Source organism: Tripterygium wilfordii, chromosome 1 (genome assembly GCF_013401445.1).
Source record: "Tripterygium wilfordii isolate XIE 37 chromosome 1, ASM1340144v1, whole genome shotgun sequence".
Lineage (NCBI taxonomy): Eukaryota > Viridiplantae > Streptophyta > Magnoliopsida > Celastrales > Celastraceae > Tripterygium > Tripterygium wilfordii.
In genome coordinates this window covers 5406175-5412287 of record NC_052232.1, presented here as the reverse complement: position 1 = coordinate 5412287, position 6113 = coordinate 5406175, and the positions used below count along the sequence as shown (strand labels likewise).

General features: G+C 38.1%; 1 pseudogene; it reads left to right on the top strand.

Annotated features, from left to right (window-relative positions):
- Window positions 1–311: 311 nt before the first annotated feature.
- LOC120003104 lies at window positions 312–2417 on the top strand (annotated as a pseudogene).
- The last annotated feature ends 3696 nt before the right edge of the window (window positions 2418–6113 follow it).

Genomic DNA, 6113 nt, shown 5'->3' with positions numbered 1-6113 from the left:
AGTCGCAATACATTTTTGGCCCACCTTTTCTCTCATCGACAAAATTGTAATATAGCACGTTACAATGTCTCTTTTGACCTTTGCATAAGCATGCATAGGTCAACTAACATTTATTTGCCCCGACTTTTTTTTTTTTTCACAAATATTTTGATCCAAGAGGTAAACGTGTGTGTCTATATACAAAACGTGTGTCTATATATATATATATATATATATATATATATTGTACGATGTCTTCTGTGTTAGACAGGATATATCCAAAATCCGGCACTGTTGGGAATATGCATATTTGAGTTATGCATAATCCGGAGGATGCATGTCTGCATCTATGGTTGAACAAGATTGGTTTGATTATTCGTTCATTGAAAATACTAATGAGGTGAACCAAATGGAGCATGTTCCTGCTGTGCTAGAGTGGGGGAGGTACTTTGGATCTTGTTGTTTGAGTGAAAGTTCCGATATCTTCTGTGGCAGCTATGGAAATTGTTGGAGATCGCTTACTCCCGATTCCTTGTGTATATGCGGCCCTTCAATTGTGAGAAGCGAAGGAATCGCTTACATTTCTGGCGAATGTTATGGTACTCTTTTTTTCTACTACACAAAATTTAGTATTCTAAAAGATTAGTAATGTAGCAATGACAGACATTTTTGTGGATTGACAGATGGGAACAATAAATGCTATAAACCAGACGACTATGTTTGTGATTTTTATTGCAACAACAGGCTTGGAGGCCAGACTTGTACTTGTCCAGCAGGCTACGAAAATAGGGGTGGAGACGGATGCTACCCCACTGCAGAACCAGTGACAAAAAGGTTTCCTCTGGCTATACTAATAGGTAATCGAATCTCTCTTATTGCCTTCTTATTTCACATAGACTACTTGCACAAGTATTTTGATTTACGCTGCTCAGCATTTTTTTTTTTTGGAAAAAATCAACAGATCGAAGACTAGTTGGGTTGCGATTTCATTCTCACAGTTATCTGCAAACCTAACCATTAATTTGCTGTTTATCAGGATGTTTGGCAGGGTTTGGGATGATATTGCTACTTATAGGTTCATGGTGGATGTACAAACTAGCGAAAAGAAGAAAGAACACAAAACTAAAGCAAAAGTACTTAAAAAGAAATGGTGGTTTATTGATGCAACAACAATTATCTTCAAGTGAAAGTAATATTGAAAAAGCCAAATTTTTTACTTCGAAAGAGTTGGAAAAGGCCACCGATAACTATAATGAGAATCGGATTCTTGGTCGAGGAGGGCAAGGAACAGTTTACAAAGGAACGTTGATAGATGGAAGAATTGTGGCGATTAAGAAGTCAAAACTGGTAGACAAAGATAAACTCGAGCAATTCATCAATGAGGTGATTATTTTATCACAGATCAATCATAGAAATGTGGTTAAATTACTAGGATGTTGTTTGGAGACAGAGGTTCCATTGCTAGTTTACGAGTTCATTCCTAACGGAACACTATTCCAAGTACTACATCACAAAACTGAGGAGGAGTTTCGACTTACATGGGAAATGCGCTTGCGAGTTGCTGTAGAAGTTGCAAGTGCTTTATCCTATTTGCATTCATCGGCTTCGATTCCTATTTATCATCGTGATATCAAGTCTTCGAATATACTTCTGGACGATAAATACAGAGCCATAGTTTCTGATTTTGGCACTTCAAGATCTGTAGCAGTTGATCAAACTCACTTGACAACTAGAGTATTGGGAACGTTTGGATACTTTGACCCGCAATATTTCCAATCGAGCCAGTTTACTGATAAGAGCGATGTTTATAGCTTTGGAGTAGTACTTGTTGAGCTCTTAACTGGAAAGAAACCGATCTTTTCCTCCTAATCTGAAGACGAGATAAGTTTATCAACACATTTCTTGTTTTTAATGGATGAAAATCGTGTGTTTGAAATCATCGATGCTCGAGTTGTGAAGGAGAGCAAGAAAGAAGAGATCATGGTAATGGCTAATCTTGCAAGAAGATGTCTAAACTTGAACGGAAAGAAGCGACCAACAATGAGAGAAGTAACCATTGAATTAGAAGGGATAAGGGTGTCAAAAGGAGCTGCAGTATCTTATGTAATTGATCAAAGCTATCAAGACGACGATTATAGTGAAATAACTAGGTCTTGGGATACTACTACATCTATTGATACTACTTTGAAAAGCGATTCCGCGAGATTGCTATAGATATGGTAATTGTTGATGCCACAGAGAAGTAAGAGTAGACTCGAACCTTGTCCTAAAGAGTATGCTTTCATATATGGTTTCTCACGTTTTGTAGAATTTTAGATTTACATGTGTGTTGTGGCAGGTTGCTGCATTGTAAGTGTTGCACTGATTTGGTCGGATTTGGAGGCTCTGTAATTCCTTTAAAATTGTAGAGTCTACAATTTGAATCCAAGGGTTTAGAAGGTGTGCCACATCACACCACGTGTTTATTTTTTCATTTTTAAAACTTGTGACTTTTTTCCCTACATTAGATGTGAATTGTAAACTTTAGAGAATTGTAAGGCCCCCAAATCCGATTTGGTCCATGTTGTTGGACCAAAGGTCCTAGATTTTAGTTTTGATGATTGTATCATGCCATATTATTTGATTCCATGTATTATGTGACGAATTTGAGTGCAAATAATTTGAATTTGAAACTTGCACAAAATTAGTTTTTATTATAAGTGTTTATACCTAGTTGTGAATTCAACGATCGTTTTTGTATCAAATGAACTCTAATTAAGCTGAAATTTTACAGAGCCTTATTTACATCATTAGGACCATTTTTGGTGAAGAAGCAAACATGGCTCCAGCTACTCTGAGAAGCAAGCATGGTTGTAGCAATTGTGGCAAAGCTTGGAGCTGAGCACGAGGGTCTTCACATGGGGCAACAAGTCGAGATACCCCAAATTCAAATACACTTTAGGGATTGATATAATTTTTTTGATTAAATGTTATGATGTCCTAAAAAGTTGTCAGGGATTTATCATGTAAAATGGCCTTTGACATATGTAACACGGTATTAACTGGGTTATTCAGAGCTGTATGAGTAAGAATTTGTAACGGCCCATCTCCAAGCCGGGCCCATGGGCGGTACCCCCAACCCCTCTCCTTTTCCCCAGACGGGTTGTTGATGGTGAGACTCGAGCCCCCGATCTCACACACCCTTTAACATAAGGCTAAATGCACCATATGCTACCAACTAAGCGCCTGGGGAAAAGGAGAGGGGTTGGGGGTAGCGGCCCATGGGCCCGGATTGGAGATGGGCCGTTACATAAAAACTGCCTTTTTATAGAGTTCCCCTGCCAGACACGGGCCACAGGATACCTCCAGGATCCATGGTCCAGACAGCCCAACCCATCTCCTTTTCTCGAAGAAGGTTGTGAACTCTATAAAAAGACAGTTTTTATATAACGGCCCATACCAAGCCGGGCCCATGGGCCGCTACCCCCAACCCCTCTCCTTTTCCCCAGGCGGGTTGTTGATGGTGAGACTCGACCCCCCGATCTCACACACCTTTTAACATAGGGCCAAAGACACCATATGCTACCAGCTAAGCCATGCCTGGGGAAAAGGAGAAGGGTTAGGGGTAGCGGCCCATGGACCCGGCTTGGTATGGGCCGTTACAGAATTTATGGAGGAAGAGAACCTAGTGAGAATTAACTGGGTTATTCACAACAATGTAGGACAACTACGGGCGAGGAGTTTTCTCAGGAGCAACAAAACAAAAAGGAACCCCATTCAGATTATGGCCAGGACTGTATTATGGTCATATGGAGGGTAAAGAATAGCATATATAATATTCTCCAAACAACAGATTCTATTATATAGCTGCTTTATAGGCGTCAAACTTATCATCCAAAATGAAGATCAGTTTGCACAACATGGTTTACCACCTATTTCTGCATTGAATCTAACTCAACTCACTGAAAACCCCATTTAAGTTGTTTCCGTGTACACAAAAGTGGAATAACTTAGTTCACCACAAGAATCGAACCAAATTGTAAATCAAATACTCTCAATCATTTGATATTTGGGAAAAAATGCTTAAATTTATTTCTCAAATGGTATTAAGCAAGTAGGCTACAATGCCTAAATATCAAGTAGAAGACCCTACTCAATCAGCTCATTCAGTAACAGAACTATTGGAAGCAACTTGTAACTACACAGTGAAATCAATCATAAACGACAATGACATTGTAACTTTGATCCAGAACAACAAATCTAACACTACCCTCAAATAGAAACTATCAATTTCAAGTTTCAAAGAGATCACTCACCGAATCAATAAATTGAAGTCAGTCTCACTGGAGCCTTCTTCTTCTCAGCATCGCCAATGCCACCTGCGACAATCCTCAATACCTCCTTAGTCGCCAAATGCTCGCAAATTGACACCGTAATCCACATGATATGCAAATCCCAAGCAAAATCTAGATGATGATAGAAATGAATCGTCACAATTTCGTCCTCCAAATCATCACATCCCGCCGCCTCAGTAACCACCACTAACACTAACAACAGATGGAACCGAAAAATCGACAACATTCTCCATTCTCAGAACCATCTCCGCCCAACAACTTCGGCCTGGTCCGCCCTTCTTACCAGTAGCGCCTGGGTCATGGGTCTGCCAGTATTTCGCGAGCTCTGATAAAATGACAGGTTGGCCGAAGCCAGAACTCAAAAATAAATCGACAGGTGGACAGAACAAGTCGGCCGTAGGACAAAACCCGTTTTAAGTGCCTTTCTGAACTTACGGTTTACATTATTCAAGTAACAATTGGGCCTTACTCGTCGGACTCCGGACCGCAGGACAAAACCCATTTTGTTTGAGGTTCACTTCAAATTAGGTTCCGTTTGACAGAGCTTATTTGTTATCAAAATAAGTTAACTTATAAGCTATAAAAAATAAACTAATTTATAAGCAGTGAGATAAATTATCAAATGTTTGGTGAAATTTATAATCTAAGCTAATTTATAAATTCTAAAAAAATCTATTTAAATTTAATTTAAAAGATAGAATAAAGTCTTTTATAATATTATATATAATATTATCTTAATAAAAGAGAAGAAACAAAAAAATGAAACTCTTATAATTAAGCTCTAAATTAAGCTTCAATTTGAAGCTTATTTTTTTTGGAGTTTATTAGAGCTTATAAGTTAGCTTATGTGGATTGTTTGACAAACTTATTTTGAAGCTCATAAGCTAGCTTATTAGCTCCAAAATAAGCTTTACCAAATAGACACATACTTTGTGCCCTCTCTCCCTTTTAGTTCTGAGTATGTTTCTCCTTTTGCTTGTATTTATCTTATTTTTGGTAATTACATGAAATAACATTCAGAAAACAACTTGGTGTACTGAGCAGTAAATGAGATACAAAACAGCTTTAAGAAAGACAGCTTCACTTTGTCTGATAAAATTTACTTTACATTTACAATGATCTTCTCAATCTTACCTTCACATTTCGGCTCAAAAATAAAAAGCAAACTCGAATATTCTCTACATTCAGGGCTCTTATATAACATACCAATTTTACAAAGCTTGTACACCAAAAACAATAAAAATATGACTGATTGCTGAAATGGCAACATACGAATGGGCCTTACACATGTCCATCCCTCTACAATCCCTCAGACTTTAACATATAAAGAAAGATAAGGAATCCCACTTACTTTAAAGATCCAGCCAAAGATGTAGTCATCAATCACTTATTTCAACGACGGGATAAGTATTATGGAAACTCTAGAAGTTTAAAAAAAAAGGTGAGTTAAACCCTTAATCTTTATTGAGGCCAAGCCATCTCTTCATCTTTCAGTTATGGTCCACATTAGCCCTCAAGCCATTTTGCAGTAAAAATAGTTTGATGTGGACATCATTTTCTGACATGTATTTTATTTTGTTAAAAATTTAAAAAATAAAAATAACTCTCTTCTTCCTCCTCCATCACTCTTGCCGCCATCAACAATCGAGCACGAATCCTAGCAGAGACGATCATTTCATCCACCCCCACCCCCATCGCCAGAGTCTTGCCTGTGAGCAAGGGTTGCGATTGAGCAGTGGTTAAAGTTTTAGGAGTTGTGCCCTACACCTAAGTTCAAGTCCTACTATATTATATATATAT